Genomic DNA, 22952 nt, shown 5'->3' with positions numbered 1-22952 from the left:
TTTTAAAGGTTCTTCTCTGTTCAAATTATAGGCTAAGATTTTGTGATTTCATTTCTGTATCTCTTCTTGTAAATTCAGGAAAATGACCAGTTCTCTTGAGATTCACCCTTCTTGCAGCAAATGTACTTCTGATAAGGATGAATGCACGACAGCAGTTGGAAACTGTGTAGATGGGGATTTCTCTGCCAGCATGTTTTATCTTTGATGGATTTAGCACACCCCTACAGAGCACATCTGCTGCTGGTTTACAAAGGTAACATGATCACAAATGTGCTTTGTTTATCCTAAAGTCTTGTCTCCATCTGTCACACACAAAAGTAAATTGGAATGCTCACCTTTTCAGGAAAGTAGTGTCCTTGATTGGAGTAAATTCAGGTAATAGGACTACATTGCCTGGTGCTGAGACTTACTATTCATTGGCTTAATATTCATTGTGTTTATGCTTAATCATCCTTTCTTGATACTGTAGCTTAGGAAGATCTTTGAGCTACATAAAATTGTCCTCAAATGGATTCAACCTTTATTTCCTAAGATTCACCTTTTTCTCTGCCAGTGGCTCTCCAAATAGCAGTCATTTGAGATATTCTGCATTAGTCCCTTTAGTTATTTCCACAGCACACTTAGGTATATACTTAATGTTTCTTGATTAGCTCTTTCAGTCTGATTCCACCCATAATATATTTAGGAAATAAATGTGTGTGTATTCACACATAGAATAAGGGTAGATACAAGGAGATTGTATTAAAATAAAGGACAGGGAGTTCCCGTCATGGCACAGAGGTTAACGAATCCGACCAGGAACCATGAGGTTGCAGGTTTGATCACTGGCCTTGCTCAGTGGGTTGACGATCTGGCGTTGCCGTGACCTGTGGTGTGGGTCGCGGACGTGGCTCGGATCCTGTGTTGCTGTGGCTCTGGCGTGGGCTGGCAGCTATGGCTCCAATTCGACCCCTAGCCTGGGAACCTCCATATGCCAGGAGAGCAGCCCAAGAAATGGCAAAAAAAAAGAACAAATAAATAAATAAATAAATAAATAAATAAAATAAAATAAAGGACAATAAGTCAAGAGTTAGATATTGAGTACTTTTTACATAGTATGCACCAACCAAAGAAGAAAAGAAAGAAAGAAAATAACTTGTAAAGGCATAGATATGTATGATACATATGTAGATAGATAGATGATGGTAAATTGACTGCAAGTAGGGATTAAGGATCTTTGTAGAGTGATATACATGAATAGAATAATTCATTTTGGTTATATTTGCACAACTCTGTAAAGTTACAAACAAGCTTGGTATATACTTGAAATGAATGACTTTCATGGTATGCAGATTATTCCTTAATAAATCTGTTATTAAAAGGTCATTTGAAATATTGCAATATATATAAAAATTAAAAATTAATAAATCTATTAATTAAACAGACATTTATTGAGCACATAACTAACAATTTTAGCCTTGATTAGGAATAAAAGTGATTATTAAGCTAAAAGCTTTCAGTCCAATAGAAGCCTATTGCTGAGCCTATCAAATTTTTCACTTTGTTTAGCAATTTTTCTTTTTTAATCTAACACTTCCATTTATTTTTTTCCACCTCAGTGGTGAAATCCTTCGTATGTTCATACAAGTTCTCCCCTTTTCCACTAGTGCCTTAACACATCAGAATTATTTTAAATTCCCTGGCCTACAGTTCCCGCATCTGGGTCATATCTGAGTCAGGTCCTATTGATTGTTTTATCTATTGACAATAGATTTCTTTTCCTTTTTTTCTTCCTCATTTTGTGTCTTTCTGAAAAAGTTTGGCCAAAACACATATTGTATGTGTATTTATTCCTTGAAATGAACATGTACTTTCTTCTGATGAGTTTTTTAAGGTTGCAAATAATGTGAGAGTTTAGCTAGTTAGAGTTTTGGTGTAGGATGGTTTCTTACAATGACTCACTGGTTTTAAATTCGTCTAGCACTATCTTGTCCAAAGGGTGGGATCTATTTATCACAGGGTTTTTCTTACTGTCTCCTTCACTCTCAGTGTTAGGCCAGTCCTTTGCTCTTGCAGCTCAAGAGGATCTTTCTCAAGCTCTGGCCCCTCTCCTAGCAGCAGAGTATTGTGGTTTGTTTCTCAGTGCTTCTAGTATGGTGCAGGGGGACAAAAAGCCTCTCTGCTCTCATGGTTTGGCCTCTGGCTTGGCATGCTCCTGCATCTTGGAAGAGGAACTTTTCAGTAATCCTTCCCCTTCCATGGTACTTGGGTTTCTCTAATCATTTATGCTCAATATGTTATCCTTTCCCCACTCAGCAGTAGAGATTTTTTTTTCCTATTCTCTTCTTTATTCCTGGAGGTGATAATGTTTGTTTCTCTTCCTCATGAAAATTAAAAATTTTTTGCCCATAGGCAAGAAGAATGCAAGTGAGATGTATTATTTTTTTTCACTATGGGGGTCTACATTTTTCTTCTAGAACTTCGCATTTAGGGAAAAATTTAAACAAGGAAAAAAATAATGGTAAGGGAATAAAAAAAAGCAAACAATGGCAGTAAGTTGAAGTCTATTCAGCAGAGAATGATGAGGATAAAAAGATAATTAGAAGGCAAATCAAAACTACAATGCAGTACCACCTCACACCAGTCAGAAAGGCCATCATCAGTAAGTCTACAAATAACAAAGGCTGGAGAGGGTGTGGAGAAAAGGGAGCCCTTCTACACTATTGGTGGAAGAGTAACTTGGTACAACCACTGAGGAAAACAGTAGGGAGTTTCCTCAGAAAATTAAATAGAGAACTACCATATGATCTAGCAATCCCACTCCTGGACATATATCTGGAGAAAACTACAATTCAAAAAGATACATGCACCACATGTTCATAGCAGCACTATTCACAATAGCCAAGACATGGAAACAACCTAAATGTCCATCAGCAGATAAATGGGTTAAGAGGACATGGTACATATACAGAATGTAATACTACTCAGGCAAAAAGAAAGAATGAAATAATGCTATTTGTGGTAACATGGATGCAGTTGGAGATTCTCATACTAAGTGAAGTAAATCAGAAATAGAAAGACAAATACCATATAATATCACATATATGTAGAATCTAAAATATGGTACAAATGAGCCTATCTATAGAACAGAAGCAGACTCAGACACGGAGAATAGACTTATGATTGCCAATGGGGAGAGGGGAGGGTGTGGGATTGACTGGGAGTTTGGGGTTAGTGGATGCAAACTATTACATTTAGAATGGATGGGCAATGAGGTCCTACTATATAGCTCAAGAAACTGTCCAATATCTTGGGATAGAACATGATGGGGGGATGATACGAGAAAAAGAGTGTATGTATATATGACTGGGTCACTTTGCTATACAGGAGAAATAGGCACAAAATTGTAAATCAACTATAGTTTAATTTTAAATAAAGTTAAAAAAAGCAAGGTATAAAAGAAACAGCAAATTAACTGGGGGTGTGTGATATGTGAGAAAATAATTTCAAGAGCTAATTAGAGAACTCACGTGCATGAAAGAATGCATTTTACCCACATAGCCCAATGGAACAGAACAAAATATATAAATTTGAAGTTGTGAGAACATTTTAGTTAAATATAAAGAGTGCTTTTCTAAAAGTGAATTATGCAACAATTGAAAGGAATCTTTTAGAATTTCATCACAGCATATTAATCAAGATTGGAAAAGTACTTGTTATTGTTAACCTATAGAAAGGAAAGCAGGATTTGAATTTACTAATACCATTTTCAGATAAAATTTAAAATTAGGTATTTATGAGTATATTATCAATTAATAGTGTTTCTGTCTCTAATAAAACCCTATGTTTTGATATTATCTTGTGTAAGTGTATTGAGGATGGAGCCTTATCTCCAAAGACAAACCATTTGTGAGAAAACATTTTTCCTGTCATTTTCATATACCAGAGGCACAATGAAATTTCCTGCTGTGTTTTCTTGCAATGCATTTTTAGGATAACCTTTGATCATTGCAATATCCATCAAAAACAGGACAGACAGTAATTGCTCTCAACTCCAACTCATTAAGTCCTACATTATGACTAATCAGATTTTTAAAAAATATTTTGCTGATGAGCACTGAACATTACTTTATACTGACCGTGAAGGAATATTTATGTAATTACTATTTAATCTAACATGTCACTCATAATTTTCTGTAGCATAATCTATTCATCTCTTGAATAATGCAACACTTTGAAAACTAAACTTCATAATTCAACCAAATACTATGATTCAGCATGTTATTTACCCTTGAATCTCTTTGGTCAGTGACCAGCTGCTTAGTCCTGTACAATTCAGCATGATCTCACTGTGACTTCTCTATTATAAAAGTCAGTATTTTAGAGTTAGAGTGGTTAATATATTTTAGTTTCACTAAATTGCCAAATCATACTGGGAAAATTTATTGATAATTTATGAAACCATACATATCAAACCTAAGTATTCTAGAGTAATATAATCAGTTAAATTTCTCTTGTAAGATAGGCATCATGCAGATAAAGGACAGAAATCTGCCACACATATGCTCATTAAGTTCTACTACCAGAAGTTCATCGACATCCAGGATACTTCTGCCAAAACAAATAACACACTCAATTGACCAAATAAGGATGAAGTGATAAATAGCACCTATATCACATTTGGAAGTTTATCTTCATGTCAATATATGATTAGAATTTTCCAAATGGCTACTTATACTAAAAGAGTACCTAAAATTAATGCAATCACATACTGTAGTTGGATATAGAAATCATAAAACAATTTAAGTCTAAATAGCTGCATACTGATTCTTGATGATTTTGAGGGGGAGAGTTGGTAATTGTTTTTATATTTTAAGTTTTTTATATGAAAAAATGAAGTTTATTAGAAGGATGCTAAGATGCTTATGGAATCCAAGCAAGAGCTGAAAAACCTGAATAGGGCAAAGGTGAAACCCAAAGAAGCACCTCTAATTTTACTGTCCAGGGTTAATGCACTTCCCCTATCTGAAAGGTATCTGATGTTAACAGGCCTTGTCTTACAAGTCACTACTCAGTGTGGGTCAGCTTGGGTCAGTAACCCAGAGGTGAATCCCACCCTATATAGAAGGAGAGCAGTCACATGATTCAAGAAAGTAACAGATTCTGAGATGGATCAATTGATTGATTTTTATTAATGCAAATTAAAATATACAGAAAGAAGTGCATAAATACAAGTAAAGCATACATAATTGTGTACATACTATTATTAGGTAAATATTATTAAAGTGATTATCAATAATCTACCATACAGGTAGAAGACCTGAATGTGTCCACATTTTTCTTTTATTTTAGCAGTGTTAAACAGAATCTGAAATAAAGACCATAGTTTAAACAGGCCTCTAGATTACACACTCACAGACATGTAACTGAAACTTAAATTGTCCTGGTTTTCCAGAAATGTTGATTCTGATCTTAACAAACTTAACTTCTTTTGTGTTAAAGTGAACTTAGCTTCCTAGCCAATCAACTACAAACTACTAAGCTCACAGGGTGCTGCTACCCTAAAAGGAATGTAAATTTCTAGCACCCAAACACAAAACAATGTACTACTCCCACATTTGTGTTTATAAATTGAGCAGTAACTACTGAGAGTCAACCTTCTTAACCACTTTCGGTTTTGAAATCTCCCTGTTAGGGAAAAATTGTTTCTTGCTCAATAGAAAGTTTATATCATGGAGTTCCCGATGTGGCGCAGTGGTTAACGAATCCGACTAGGAACCATGATTTAGCGGGTTCGATCCCTGCCCTTGCTCAGTGGGTTAACGATCTGGCGTTGCCATGAGCTGTGGCGTAGGTCGCAGAGGCGGCTCGAATCCCGCTTTGCTGTGGCTCTGGCGTAGGCCGGTGGCTACAGCTCCGATTAGACCCCTAACCTGGGAACCTCCATATGCCGTGGGAGCAGCCAAAGAAATGGCAAAAAGACAAAAAAAAAAAAAAAAAAAGTTCACATCAGTAAAGCTCTCTGAATTTTGTTTCAATAGAAGCAACACTATCCTAAACTGCTTAAATAAATGTTTGCTTGATTTTCCTTTTTAAATTTAGTTTGTTACTATGTATATAACACTAAACAATATGCACGTCTGCAGTTTCCATATTTCTTTGCTCACAATTATGTTGCTAGTTTCACCAGCATTGCTGATATACGTAGAGTACTTTATAATTATTTTTCCATGTGGCTGTAGCAGTTTTCGCTTCCAGCAGAGATATTCTTATTGCTCTATATCTGGACCAACACTTGATATTGTTAGACTTTTTCATTTTCAACTATTTTCCCTTCGTTTTGTAAAAAAGCTAAAAATGAAACCCAGGTTTATTTGGATTAACTATTACCCTCAGGGCAAAGCAGTTTCAGAGTCCTGGTGCCTCATTTAGAGATTTTGATCCTCATTCTCCATTATATTTTTGTTTTCTTTTTCGACTGATGGTTTCTTGTCAATGCCTCAGTGATTTTTAAGTACTGGATATTTCAAAACACCCTTGTCAGATTTTTTTTGTTTGTATTCATTTGAGGGTTCAACCAAATCACCTAACTTGCCATTGCTAGGAATATCTGGGCCTTTACTTTTCAGTTTTTTTTTTTCAGCATTAAAGGTGGTATGATTATCAAGGTATGTAAGTAATTATACACTTCTGTTAAATCTGCTATTTCACATGTATAGTAAGAGTCTTTTAAAACCCTCCTATGTCATTTTTTTATAACGGCCTTGTTGGGATATAAACAGACCATAAAATTCACCCATTTAAAATTTATAATTCAATTGCTTTTATGTATTTATATAACTATGCAATTTTGACCACTATCTGAGATTATTTTCATCAAAACTTTACCCTGCAAATTTTTAAATCTTCATGGGCATTCACAGTCCTCATTCCCTTCTACCCTCAGCCCCTGGCAACCACTAATTTATTTGCTATTTCTACATGTTTTCTTATGTTGAATATTTAATATAAAAGGAATACTACAATATGTGGTTTTTTGGGGGACTGGCTTTTGTGATGTGATTTTACTAATTGTTTAAAAAATGCTCTATTAAGACGAACTGCCCTTTCACTTACTGTTCTTTATACTCTTAATTATGAAAGTTTAGGCTGGTCATGATCTCTCTCTCTCTGTGTCACCCTAGTGTATACTCTAACCCTTAGTTCACTGCCTTGCACTGCTGTCATTTATGGTAAAAGCTAGGTGCTCTCTGTAATTCAAAGGTATTGTTGAAGCTTCTAACCCGTTGATTAAGTCTCCTGTGTGAGAGGAGATATTTATCTTCTCAGAGAAATCCCCATCATTTCAGAGGGTTGCCTCGGGGGGGGGGGGGGGGGGGAAGGGTATTTTCTTTCCCAGCTCTATTTAGTGTTTCTCTTGGCGACGGGTGCTGTATCGCTATATACCATAATCACTGCCCAGCTGCCTCTGGGAGGAAGCCTGGGAGGGGTTAACTCTTTGCCACATTCTTCTATAGAATATCCCTGGTCCCTTGCTTTTGCCAAACACATAAAATTTTTATATTTAATTAGCTTACTTCTATTGCAAGCAGATAACCTGCTTCTGAAGAGCTGTAAAAATATTCTGCTGGGGAAAACACAAAACCAATTGAAACAACAAGAAAAACCAAAATCAACCAAGCAAAAAATAGACCTGCCTCCATTAAACCATTTTTTCAATCTGTTGTCTGAAAAGGGCTGTGTATAATATAGACCAAAGTACCTAGTTCTGAATAATTCTGATAGTTACTTGAATATTGAAATAAATGGTTCTTTGAAATATTATTCAGATCATAAAATATGTAGTTATATCTAAAAAATAAAGCTTAAAAATTCAGAGGACAGCCACACCCAGACATAATCCATAATTCTAACTAGCCTACTATCCTTGAATCTCACCACTTCAGCCCTTGCCCTTTTTTAACTTCTTTTATTTCTCTTTATTCTTTTCTTCCTTTGTGAGCTTTTATCTAGAATAATTTCCCTTTTGGACCAATAATGCCCCCTTTTTCCTCCTTATTGCTATTCTGCTGGTGACACATTCTATTAGGGATTTTCTTTTGAAAATGTGTTTATCTCACTCACAGTTACGTGGTTTTATTTTTTTGTTTTTGTTCAACACAGATCCCAGGGAGTCCTAGAAAAGGAATTAATTTCTGCAAAGCTCCATGCAAACTGGCCAGAACCCAGTGTGAGGGCATCAGTCTTTGTCACACTCAGTCTTAGACCCAAGCCTCATTGACATGTGAGGACTGCTAAACCCACCATGAGTGCTAATGTGACTCCTCATGCTCTTAGGTCACCTGGCGCTTCATAAAGCTTGCAAACCGGGGAGCAGCTGACGGTAGCCAGGGAGGGGCTTGGGGTTAGTTCCACAATAACAATGGAGCTGCTAAATCAAAGCTGTAGTCAAGGCTGGGCTATAACTTGCTCCTGTGGAATCCTGACAAGGGAGAGGCCAGCATTTTCTTTACCACACAACCCAAAGCCCCAAGCCCAAGTGTTGGATGACTAAGACTCAGACATCTGCTGTGTTAGCTGTGTCTTTCCCCAAGGGAACAAGGCAACAAGAAACCTGCCATCAGTTCTTCCCTGAATTATTTCTTGGAGAGTGTGCTTTAGTTGTTGTCATGCATGTTTTGTGTGGGTGGTTGCCCTTGTTTTCATGATATTTGTCTTCATTTTAAAGAGTATTTTTTTTTTTTTTCTGCATATAGGATTCTGAGCTCATAGTCACTTTCTTTTTGTAATGTAAAGTATCATTCCATTCCTGGAGTTCCCTTGTGGCTTAGCTGGTTAAGGATCTAGGGTTGTCAATGCTGTGGCTTGGGTTGCTGCTATGGCACAGGTTCGATCTCTGGCCCAGGAACTTCTACAGCTGTGGGCATGGCCAAATAGAATAGAATAGAATAAATAAAGCATGATTCCATTTTTTCATTTTTATTGAAATTGTTAATTTACAATGTGTTAGTTTCAAGTGTACAGCAGAGTGATTTAGATATATTTAACTACATAACTATATATATATATATATATATATATATATATGTTCTTTTTCAGATTCTTTCCATTATAAGTTATCACAAGATATTGAGTATAGTTCTATGTGGTATACAGTAGGTCCTTGTGTTTATACTATTTTATATATAGTAGCATGTCTATGTTAATCCCAATTGCTAATTTATACCCTCCTCTGCTATCTGCTTTGGTAATAGTACGTTTGTTTTCCATGTTTACAGTAACATGGATAGATGTAGAGATAATCATATTAAGTAAAGTCAGACAAAGATACGTATCATATGATATCACTTATATGTGGAATCAAAAAAAATTGATTCAGGAGTTCCTGCCCTGACACAATGGGATTGGCAGCATCTCTGGAACACTGGAGGTTTGATCCCTGGCCTGGCACAGTGGGTTAAGTCTCTGGTGTTACCACAGCTGTGGCATAGGTTGCAACTTTGGCTTGGATCTGATCCCTGGTCTGAGAACTCCATATGCTGCAGGATAGCCAGAAAGGAAAAAAAAAAAAATGATACAAATGAACTTATTCACAAAGTAGAAATAGACTCACAGAAGCTCCATTGTTTCCTGACATCCATTGTTTCTCTTGGCATATGTGCTCAAAGGTACTGTTGCTCCCTTAAAGTTAAATTCTTTTCATCCTTGGCTAGCATTTATGATTTTCTTTTGGTTACTTTGTTTCTTTTAATCAGTTTTCCTGAGATATACTTAATTTTCCTCTTCTTAGTTTGTAGATTTAAGATGGTTTTGTTTTGTTCATAACTTTTGGAAAATAACCGTTTGCTCTTCAGACACTACACTGACTTTGCTTCTGTCATGGCTGGTCTGTTTCAAGTAATCTCTTAACCCTAAGGCTTAACCATTTGGGGTCCTAAATAAAAGTTAGGGTTGCTAGAGAATATTGCTAAATACATAGTGTCATGATATCCAGGTTCTCCTTCATGTTCTGGGTGTGAATTATCCCTGTCACTTCTCATCTTCCCAGCATCTTTTCTTTTTTTTTTTTCCCCTATTTAAAAAGTGCATGCAAAGGCTAGCTTCTCCCTGAGTTTCCTTCCTTTTCAGGTTGTGTACCATTTTATTATTCTCATACTATTATTTTTTTCAGCATTTTATTTGCTTTCATCACTGATATGATTCAAATTAACTAGTATCTTAGTGTGGGAATGATACACTCTCTCGGCTTTAAGAATTTATTGTTTATTTCAAGCCAATCTTATATTCATATAAATTTAATAAAGAGGTTTTTTTTTTAACCACAAATGTATTTTTTCTTTTATTCAACAAAAGCATGACAAACTAGTCTATGTCTAGTACTGTGTGATTATAGTAATTTATCCATAATAGACTATGGAAGTTAATAATCTTTGATATTCAGTATTATACACAATACATGAGCATTCTATTCTTCCCTTTAATGTTTTTTCATTTTTATTCTATAAATTGTTCCATTTGCCTTAGATTCTTGAAATTTTGCAATAATAGGCTGATGAGTATGCCATTTTTTCATTAATCTTCTCCAAATCTTCAGATTCAGGTATTTCTTCAGCAAGGGAAATAGTCTCCCATGATTTATTTAATTTATTTAATTATTAACAGTCTTATATCTGTTCCCTTTTCTCCTTCTGGAATTCCCACTATTTTCACCTTAGGTCTTCTGGATATATCCTTCGCCTCCCTTATCTTTTCCCTGATGGTTTTCTTCTGACATATTTCTTCCATTTTTTCTTCCAAACCACTGATTTCAGTCTCAGCTTTGAACTTATGCTTCATTTATTGACTAAATTATTTATTTAGGAAATCATATTTCATTTAGGTTCTAGAAATAATTTTGTGCTGATCTTGAACTCTTTGTGTTGTTGAATTTCTGTTCATTATTCTCCTTTGCACTTGTTTTGACTGATCAATGATTTTTCCCCTTTTTTGGATGCCAACTGTTTAGATGTGATTTTGTTTTTCTTTCACTGGGACATAGGTCCACTTTTGAAGATACACATATATACAAACACAAACCTTGGGTCACACCATTTCCAAAATACTGTACCTTACTTTTATTCAGGTCTTTGTGATAATAACATCAAGATTATCTTTCATCTCATGTTTCAAATAATCATAATTATATAATAGTCACAATTTATAGTGCTAGTCACTTTGATCAAGTTATCCATTATATTTTAGTTGAAGCTTCTATAGCTAATGACTGGAAATACTGCACATTTGTAAGTATGAGAAAATAGGTGGCATATTGCAGATCACTACTTCAGAAAAGCAGCAGCTTGGAAAGACATTGATGCCAAATGATATTGCCAACATTAAATAATTTGTCATGTTTCACTCTTATCTCAGGTCTAAATCCAAATTTGACTCAAAATTTACATGGCAAACTTGATCCACTGTGGAGTTTCTCCAGTATTCTCTTGTGGGTCCAGTGAATTCTTCAGTAGTTGATTGACTGTAAGTATTCTTAATTTGACTAATAAGGATGGTTGGGATAAATATAATTGGATATTACAAAAACAGAAAATAAATCATGGCAAACATGTATAGAGCATGCCCAATGTTCCAGGCACTGTTTTGTGTTTATAAATATTAACATATGCTACAAATCATTACTCTCTATGCTTTGTACATATGATATCCCTAGATAAAAAAAGTTATTTACTTATTCATAAATACAAGAACTTTTCTATGTCTGTAAAAATTAGCATTACTAAGCATCAATTACTTGCAAAAATTTGCATATAATTTAACTACACTAATCTATCTGGAGGAGTTTTGATTCTAGTTATGAAGATTTTTTTTAAAAATCATGTTTATTAGAATACAGTATAATTCAATGAATACAAAGTTCTAGGTGATCACTTAAGATGATGTTACTGATAGTTTAGGCTTAAACTTTCATAAATCCTTTGTCTACTGAGTCATCAAACCATTCAATGGTACTGTTACTCTGGAAGCATATGCATACTTCAAAATAATCTAGTTCAGTTTAAAACTTTGAGTCCTTAATATAGAAAAAGAACTTATTGCCCCCAGTAAATAAATAGCTCATACATTGTGTGCTTTATGATCTAGTTTTAAAGATAAATTAATGTATGGGGAAGCATTTGAGAAAGAATATAATTAAAACCTGGGAATTTAGAGCAAAAAAAAGAGTTTGCTGGTGTTCAGAACAGAGCAGTGAGAATGACTATAGGGAGAACAGACAAAGGTATTACATCTTAAAACAGTAGAATTAACTTTTTGTAACTTAAGCCCAGTTCATCTAGTCTACTAAAATTTAAAATGGAGAAAGCAATTTAATCATTTTTTAATTTCATTTTCATTAGTGATAATCAAAACCCCATAAGTGATCATGAATTTTATCCTCTAGTAAGTGACCGTTCCTTTAATGTGGTAAATAATAACTGAAATCTCTGAGTTTCCTGATTGTGGGGTATAGCCAATTAGATACTTGAACGCCCCCTTGAAATTTTTATTCCTCATCCCCTTTTACTAAAGTATAAGGGATACAACACAAACATATTTTTATGCTTACAACAGAGCTCATAAAAATGAGAGAAATTCCAAGGATCCAAAAATAGAGAACTAAACCTACAACTTAAACCCTTTGTCACATATGAGTTTGATTTATAATCTTGGTCATGTAGAAGCTGTGAGTCTCCTTGGGGGATTTTTTTGGATGCAAACTGTTATGTTTGGAATGAATGGGCAATGGGGTCCTACTGTACAGCACAGGGAAATGCGTGTTATTGGCTCACTTTGCTGTGCAACGGAACTTGAAAAAACATTGTAAATTAACTATACTTTAATAAAAAAAAAGAAGCTGTGGGTCTAATGCATATATGAGATATGAAGATTGAAGGTAGCACTAGGCTGATTTGAAAATGTGACCCATTTATTAAGAACAGATGGTTATGGATTTAATTGTATCCCCCAGAATTCATATGTTCAGGTCCTTATCTCCAATATCTCCTATGTGACCTTATTCAGAGACCTGGTTTCTATAGAGGCACCAAAATTAAAATCAGGTAATTAGGATTGGACCTAATCTAATCTGACTGGTTTCTTATAAGAAGAGGAAATTTGGACCCAGATACATATATAGGGAGACCCATTAATGTACATATCACACTTAGCTGTAGATACGAATTTGAGAAAATAAAGAGTTAACTTAAAGAAAATATATTGGAATTCACCCATATGCAATGAAGTAAGATTAATAGATGATGTTACGAAAGACAAATTAAAAGATGTGTAGATAAGTGAGAAATCCAGTATATCACACTGGAAATCCCAGAGAAGAAAAAAGAGAGCGAATGGGGAAGTTAATATTAAAAAAAAATAGTAATAAGAGTTTTCAAAATTGATACGAATTTTCAGATTTAGGAAATAGGCAATCTTGAGTATAAAAAATACTTTTTAATCCATAGACTAGGAAAATTTCAGAACACCAGAGACAAAGGTTAGGTCATAAAAAGGACCTTAAAAATACAGATTATATAGGAATAAAAATTATACATTTTAACAGGGACAAAAGTAAATATAAAGCAGTGGAAAAATATCTTTAATGTGATGTGAGAAAACAACAGGGAACTTTGAATTCTCTACTGAAATAAGCTTCTGAAATATCTGACAGTTTTTTACAAAAGACATTTTCAGATAGAAACCATTGCTAACATACTACTGTGTGAAAAACTACTGAATTATATATTCAAAATGGGAGAAATCAAAAGCAACACAGATGGTGAAATGAAAGGGAAACAGTAGCAAAAAACTGTTAAACATCTAAATAAATCTAAAAATGCATTGATTATATAATGCCAGGAAATGAACTATAATGTCTGATTTGGAGGGATATTAAATAAAGTGGAACTAAGATACTAGGCAAAAATAGCATGCAAGTGTAATGCAAGAGGGAAGAAAATCAATTAGATTTTAAAACATTTTCTTCTATTTTTATATTTTATTGCTTGAGGAAGATATTTAATAAAAAATATATGCATATATATTATATATTCTTTCAATAAATGTATATCAATGTATTCTCCCAAATTGATATCGCCTGTGTAACCAGCTCCCCAGGTCAAGAAGTAGAATATTGCCAGCACCAAAAAGGCTTCCTTCATGCTTCTTTGTAGTCATTCTTTCCCCAGGGAAAACCACCATTTAGATTTCTCACAACTTAGATTTTCTATGCTTGTCCTACATTTGAAAGGAATTACATTGTTTTCCTTTTTTGGTTTACGTTGTTCAAAATTATATTTTGTAGCATTCATTTATGCTGTTGTACAGCATTTTAGATTGTTCACATCATGGCTGTTCAGTGTTATTTTGTGTCATTGCATGATATTTTATCCATTCCTCTGTTGAGGACATTTGTATAGTGTCTAGTTTGGAGCCATTACAAATAATGCTGCTAAGAACAGTTTTTGTAATCATATGGACATATTTCTTTTGGATTTGCATCTAGCAATGACATTGCTTGGTAACAGGGTAAGTGTATTTTTTACTTGATGGTGCTGACAAGCAATTTTTAAAAATATCAGTTTATACTCCCACCAGCAATTTATGAGTGTGGTTGCTCAATAACATCCTCCCTGGTACTAGGTATTTTCCGATGCTTTTATTTCAGTAAATCTGATAAATGTATATTGCATTGTGGTTTTAACTTGCATTTTCCTGATGGTCAATGAAGCTGAGGATAACTGAATATAGTTATTAGACATTTCAGTGTTTTTTTTGTTTTTTTGTTTTTTGTGAAATGCTTGTATAAGTCTCACCATTTCAGCGTGGGGTTGAGGTCTTTTTCATTTTTTTCAAAGTTCTTTATATATCATGGAGCCTGGGATAATTTGGTGGGCTTGTGTTTTGCAAACATCTTCCACAGTGTTGATGATGTGGTCTCTTTTAATGCCTAGCAAAGGACACTAAACCTTGAGTTAAAAAAATAAAAATCGTCAGTTTAGGTGGGTGGTCCATCTGGTTTGAGGCAGGCTCCAGTGATCTTGGCTGGGCCCATGCATGTGTCAGTGGTCAGCTTGGGCTCACTGACTATTGGTTTGTTACCTCAGTTCTTCACATGGCCTCTTATTTTCCAGCTGACTCAGCCCCTCCCTATGGCAGTCACAGGGTTCCAAGTAAGTAAATAAGGGCCCCAATTTCAGGAATGGCTGTTCAGTTCTCTCTTGCTTCATGTTTTCTAGTGTCCTATTTGGTCAAATGAAATCACATGGGCAACCCGAATTCAAGGGCAAGGAAACCAGTTGTGCTTATTGATGAGAGAAATCTGCAATGTCACATGAAAAGAGAAAGAATATATCCGATTTTTTTGCAAGCTACCACTGTCTCTGGTTGCAGATATTTACATTACAGACTTGTGCAAAATATGTTCACCTTTATCCATGATGCCAAAATTCTCATCAAATTTTGGCATAGCTCAATTTCCAGAATTTCACAATCTGAGTTAAACTGGACTGCAATTCCTCAGATACGGCTGCTGTTGATCTAAGGAATGTGAACTACTTAACAAGCTATCTGACCCCATCATAACACTATGTAATGGTAATAAAGCAACCAGACGACTCTAATAGATGCTTCCATTCCAAATCAGGAGGAAGAGGAAGTACACAGCAGTGCTGAAATTCCACAGAGTAGAAGTTGGCAAGCAAGGCCCCATCTCTGGGGGCTAGAAACACTTCTTGATTAGACTATCCTTCTTCTGGAAATAGGAGCAGGATACAATAGTAAAATAAGAGCCAAAGTCAAAAACAAACAAACAAACAAAAACAACAAAATAATTTGAATGGAAAAAGTAAGTAGGCTCATATTTGCAGATAAGTGGATTTTTCTGCTTGCTTTCAGCTTCCAGAAATGGGGGTTTGGAGGTCTTTTTGTAAGATAAATTTTGTTCCTTTTTGGTTCAAGTTGGTGGTCCATTTGATTGACAAGTCTTTTTAAGTCATATTTCAGGACTTCAGCTTTTGGGGAAGAAGGAGTTGATATAAATTTATTTTTTCCTCTTTCTACATATAACCCTGGACATCATATGTAAGAAAAAATGAGACTCTAAAAGATGGAGGAAAGCAAACTGGCTATGGACATTGGGACTTCAAGGTGATAGGGCTTATATTTCCCTGGACTTTCTCTTAGTCTTGTACAGTCTGAACAAAGAGCTTAAGAAGTCAGTAACCCTGAAATAGCAAAAGGTTCAGACTCAAAAATCTCCCCAAAGGACTTCTCTTACCATAGAACCAGTAAAGAGGCAGGAAAGATGGTAAACTTTTAAAAAATAACTACTATCTTTAAGCAGTCTTCCGAATACTAAACACTGACCACATCCACTTGAACAAAGGCACAGGGACCACCTAACTTCTACCCTCTCCAGACAGTAGTAAGCTGTGGGAAAACTCCTGCCAAGGGGGTGTCAAAAAAGGCCAAATAAAGAACCACAGCTTACTGAGCTTATGGTCAGCTTTGTTTTATTATTTAGCCTAAATCTTAACATATTCACTATTTAATAAGAAACTAGTCTTCATTAACATTTATTGTGCTTATTATTATGCTAAGTCTTCCTTGTCATCTTCTTATGGTTTATCAGTAGTATATTTTCTTTTTTTTTTAAATTTTAATGTACTTTTCTTCCATTTTGTGGAATGGTTGTTTTATGTTGTTATGTGTTTTATCTCAATGGTATGCATGCAACAGATTATTGTTAATTTACTTTTTGTAAAGGTTTACCAAGATTAATGAAACTTTCCTCTAAATTTTAAGGATCGCATAGAATTCTACATGTATGGACACAATCACAAATGTAGATAGTGTGTTTGTGCATATTTTTGTGTTTATGAGGCGGTGAGAGGGAACTATCATAAGATTGGGAAATAGAAATTCAGTTTGCTCATATTTGCTGATTATAATACTTGCCAAAAAATTTTCTTTAATGAGGGGGATTCATCAATTTTTAGTGCATTTGAACATTAATAACAATATATCCTGATAAATTATGCATGACATGCATGATTGATATCAATGGTTCACAAATATAGAAGATCATCTATATGCAGATTTAGTGGATAATATGAAATCCTGATACAATTTACCAAGAAAAATTCTTTGTAAACATCAGGAATTTATAAATGCATTTTTTGTATTATTTTATTTTTAAAGAGTATACATAACCTAATTCAGTCCTTTAGTCATAGCAATTATACTTAAACTTCTTAATTATAATCAGGAGAGTACAACTCATAAATAAAATTATGCTTGAATTTTAAATAAAATTGAGAAAATATGATTTTATAAAGTATAAGTATGTATCCACTTTAAATAAATAATTTATATTAATGTACTCAGAGAAAATAGTGTTTTAAATGGATTATGGAAAATACATGCTTTACCACACAGTAAAATTATGAACATGTAAGCATAATTAATACCCTCAAGAATACAACCTTGAAGAAAATATAGCATAATAAGATTTCCTAAAGAACATAGGCAATGATAATCTGTTGGTTTCTCCCTGTTATTTCTAAATGTTTTTAAAAGGTCAGTTTTTCAGGGTCTCCATGAAATTTCATGGAACCTGATGTTTCACAGATTTGGTAGCATTTTTTCTTATTGAGTATAGCTGTATGAAATCTAAATTGTCCTTAGGTATTTTGCTTTGAATGAAGTCATTGCAAATACTTTTCTATTTTTTGACATCTCTCTGCCTGACAGAAAAATCCACTCTACAGAAGTAATAGGGAAAAGCATTGCTTCAAGAAAAATAATTATAAGCCGTGGTTTATTTATTTGTTTATTTATTTTGCTTTTTAGGGCTGCACCCACAGCATGTGGAGGTTCCCAGACTAGGGGTCCAATCGGAGCTACTGCTGCTGACCTATGCCACAGCCATAGCAACACCAGATCTGAGCCGCATCTGTGACCTACACCACAGCTCATGGCAATGCTGGATCCTTAACCCACTGAGCGAGGCCAGGGATTGACCTGCAACCTACTGGTTCCTAGTAGGATTCATTCCTGCTGCGCCACCATGGGAACTCCATAAGCCGTGGTTTAAATATTAAGCGCTAGGTTGCATTTAAAAAAAGAAATATATATCTGAAGTTGATCTTTAAGGTGCAAAACTTTCTATTCTAACTAAAGCAGTATAGTACTACAACCTACATTTATTGATAATAGTCATTCCATAAAATAAAAACATCCCTCCAATTTACCCAGTTCCTTTTGGAGTTGAAGAAATTATATATTGATTTTAGAGTGAAAATATTAGTGATAGGCAAAGCAAAACTTTAATGATTAAGTGATAAATTTGGATAATTTACATAAGTAACACTGTCAAACCAAAAAGCATTAAAAAATTACTGTAGTTATAGCTTTTTAACATGTTTCCTCAGTGAATGCAAAACCATGACTTTACATCAAAGTCACATTTAGATTCATATAAGTTCTTGTATTAGGAGTTTAGTCATTCTCTTGAAACTGATGGAAAAGAAGTTTGTAACATTTTTCTATTGTTTTCTTGAGCACCTCTGCCCTTCAAGCTGGGAAGTGCTGCCAGAGCACAATCTCTCTCTTTTTAGCAGGTCATTTGCCTCAATTTTGTGGCTTAGAATAAGAACCCAGTTATTATGTTACTTGAATGTGGTTTATTTCCTCTTGAATCGTCTTTACTTCCCCTTGAAATCAGAACCACAGAAACTCCAGAGCCCTGGGGAGAAAGGGTCAGTGGATGTGGCAAAGATCAACTCATTAAAAAAAAAAAAAAAAAAATGTCCCTTTGTCCTTTAGAAAGGTTTGCTTTAAAGTACTGTGGAAAGTGTTAAGAAGTATATTCTAACTTCTTTTCAATAGAGGACATGGGACAGTGATCAGCATCTTTCTTTCCTTTGTTTCTGCGTTTTCAAGCACTAGCAGAGAGGGTGTTTCTGGGTCACTGGATGCACTGGTTACCCCCCAGTGTATCCATCCTCCAGCCTCATGCATGACTGGACCTGACCCCATCACAGATCTGGCCAGAGCAGGGGAGCGCTCCATTCCTGCCCTCACCACTCCAAAGTGTCCTACAGACCCCTCTCATTCTCCATAGTTACCATAAGGCCTCTTTCACAGAACAGCTTACAAACCTTTCATTATCCTTAACAACACCACCTACCTGTATGTGTGAATGAGGGGAAGGGGAGAAATGGTAATGACCCAGAGATTAAGAAAGGAGTATTAAACTAACTCTGTAGCTCAAGATGATTCAATGCTCTGTTGATAACATGTAGATGCTAGAAACACATTTATCATATTCACCAACATGGCATTAAGAAAAACAGGCATAGGGAAAAAGTTTTAAAAATTCTCTGCATTATGCAACTCAATTTTTTTGATACTTCTGCTTTCATTCTGCAACATCTACTAAATGTTCCATCAATATATTCTATAATCACTGTCTTCCCTCTACACTCCACCTCCAGGGCACCCCACAGACACTTCTGGCTACCAAGACACTTAAGGCTTTCCTGACTTTTCACTTTTCTTCTTTTTTTGCAGGGAGCAGTTAATTGCAATGTACCCAGTCTTACTTGAAAAACATGTTTACTCCATCTGATTTCTTCCACAATTCTGTAATTCCAGTCTCCTTCCTATCAGACTCTTCCTATCAACTCTCTTATTGTGTTGAATTAGTCACCAATTCCTAATTATAAAATTACTTTAAATCTTTATCCTTTGTTATGTATTTTCCTTCAGTTGTTATTCCCTCTCAAAGAACATTAGCACTATGATTTTAAATTTTTCAGCTCTCCCTAAATAAATATGCAAACTATTTCTCTAAAGTACAGTTTTGTTATGATGTTTAGCCACGTTTAAATGGGATCTCCATCAAGGATAGTGTTGTTATTTTTTAATCTAGGTGGTGGCTTGATGAAGAATGTGGTAGAAAAGAACATGTTAGGATCACCTATGAAATTTTGAAGGCAAATTGGAAATGAGTAAAAAGAAGTCACAGGCATTTTTGTGACTCTTCATGACCCCATCACTCAGGTTATCCCAAATATTCAAAGAAGTACAAATGAATTTTTTAGAAGAACAGAGAGATTTAAGGTATCCCTATAGTGAATCTCATTAAATGCATTAACACCACCTGCTAAAAGTACTATTTCTCATTTGAGAACAGTCCTCAAAATGAAACTCTTCTTTTATAGTTTTTCCTTTTTTTCTCAAAAATGCACTTCCTATAAACCTTTAGACTATGATCTATATTGCTAACCAAGAATATGACCCTTCTAAATTATTCACACATTTCCATAAAAGTCTCACATCATTACCTAGCTAACCAACCATTTATTTTTACTGAATAAAGACTTCCCCTTATCACAGGCATTTGATTTCAGTATCGGTCAACTCAAGAATTTTCCCATACATGTCAGAATCTTGGAAATCATGTGTACATATAAATTAAATTTTCATTTGTTTTTCACTTTGTTGTTTTGCTTTTCATTAAGTATGATTATAATTAGACCTCATAAAGCATGTACCTTACATGGAAGCTGTCTCCTTTACTTTTTTCAATGTTTCAAAGTATTTTCATTCTTACTTTTGTAATTACATGGCTTAAAATCCCCCAACACCAGCATTCCTGAAAGCTGTGGACTGATTACTCTTACCTGAAAATGTGAAATCATTTTCCATCCCCTTAGGTGAATATAAATCAAACAGTGCTCCGATTTTAAACTTCTCTTGACTTTTTTCTTTCTCCCTTTTATGCTGCTGCCTCTTTGGAGGTCACCTTCTGAAATCAGATATTTCACTTTCTGGAAATGCATTCCTTGCTATTCAGATACTGACACATTTTTCATTCTTTTAATCTTTCACTCTGATTCTTCCTTACTGAGTATTTCTCTAGGTAACATTGTGATTCTCAACATTAGCTTCTAAACCTGGAAATTAGCTTCCAAACTTGGAATTACCTAGGAATTTTTAAAAATATAGATTCCTGGACCATATCTTAGGATTGGATTGAAACACAACAATCTGTGTGTTTAAAAAGCTCTGCAAGTGACAACAAAGGAGACAGTCATGGTTCCAGGAACTTGGATTTAGAAATTAAAACCAGAGAATAAAGTGAGTTTTTCAGAGTATTATTGATTTGGAAAGAAATACAAAATAAATAAGATGCAATATTCAATAATCACCTATAGTGAAAACTAGTATATTTAGAACAATGCCCTTTCTTATGTCCTCAGCCTCTGCTTCTGTATCAACTATTGCTAGGCCCATAACTGGCATCTCTACATGGTCAGCTCTGTCCCAGGTACAAGACCTGTGCAGGTGTCAGGCAGGTGACAACCACCTCTGGTAACTTCTTCACTCTTCACTCTGACCTTGACTTGGAGGGCTCCTCAGATGCTTGGTAAGTTGCTCTGTTGAATTGCTGTAAGATTCTGAATTCTAGTGCTGACCTGGAGATTTTATGTTAGTTTCCCAATTTTCAGTTCACTCTCCTCAAAATTCTCTTATATTCCAATCATGAAAACCTCACCACCTGAATTTAATCTGGAAAGCCTTAGTTCAAACCCAGGTGTTTCAGTTTGAAAATTTTCTATTTCAGCTCTGGTCTGTATTCAGAGCTTCTTATCAAATATATATCTTTGATTTGCTCTTGCCATTTTCCATCCTCAGTCCTTATTTCCAATGATAGCCTGTCCCTATTATTGGTTACTACATTTTTGTCTGTAAATGGTATCTACCCAGGCTTTGAAACTTTTTTCCTTGAGTTTCCATCATTTTCAGTATTTCTTTGAGACATCATGTGCTTTGTATTGGACCACAATGAGCAGTGCCTAAACTGTTCTTAGTTTAGGTAAACTCTTAGGCATCTACCTTGACTATTCAGGATAACTTCTGTTCTAAGTTAATCTTTGTCAGGAAATCCTGTCCTTGGCCAGAAAGTGAGAGTAATGCTATTTCTCACTGTCTTTCCATGAGAGTAAACTAGGATGAATCCCTGAAAACCATGACTATATTAAAAAAAAATTAATGCAATATATATTATTTACCCTGCCCTTTGTCATGGCCTTATCAAGATTATGTCCCTATGTACTCCAAGTTAAGTAGTTATTTAAATCTAGATTATGAAATCAATTAGGGAATGTAAAATGAGTGATCGGGTCAATGGTAATACAGAGGAATCAGTTATATACCTCCAGGAGACAGAAAAAACACAGTCCAAAAATAGTTTAGTTACAGATGTAAATGGCAACCATTTGTTGCCTCATGAAATTACTGATAAAGATTTTGCTTAGTGATCATGTACACATCCTCATTTTTAGTGGGAAAAGTCTGCAACAGATACATACTATGATAATGGAAGGTTTAAGCTCTGAATATCTTTTTAAGAGGTTGTATGACTGCTCAGTATCTTGATCACAGTGTACTTCACAGGCACACATTCAATTTTTTACTGGAGTTTAAAATGACACTGAGTTTAAGCAATTACATCCCCCTTGAAATAATTTCAAATGCTTTTTTTTTTTTTTTTTTGTAAAGTCATGAAGGCAAATTGGCTTGCTGCTCAGCAACAAAGATTTAATACTTAATGAAATAACAGATGGCAGGCGATCATCTCAAAGGGGAAGGTCATGATTAAGAGCATAAAGATGCTCAATTGCATAGATCTGAGGCTCTGACACTGTCATGACAAGCACTGATCATTCTGGAATTTTTATTAAATAGATTTTCTGTTCAGGTTCTATGTTGTGGTATAAAGCTAATGGGTATGGAGCAAGTAAACAAAACATATAGGAGTAAGACACTTCTCAAACCATGGTTCAGATTTACAGTGAAATGTAGAGCAAGGATGTCTGCAACATTAGCTGAGCAAGATTTTCGTATATGAATATAGATAAACATTTGAGCAA

This window comes from Sus scrofa, chromosome 1 (assembly GCF_054392235.1).
Source record: "Sus scrofa isolate SSC_HxYL_T2T_F1_AM1 chromosome 1, Sscrofa_HxYL_maternal_Yorkshire_Landrace_v2.0, whole genome shotgun sequence".
In the NCBI taxonomy this organism is placed as follows: Eukaryota; Metazoa; Chordata; class Mammalia; order Artiodactyla; family Suidae; genus Sus; species Sus scrofa.
This window is presented reverse-complemented; position numbering follows the sequence as displayed.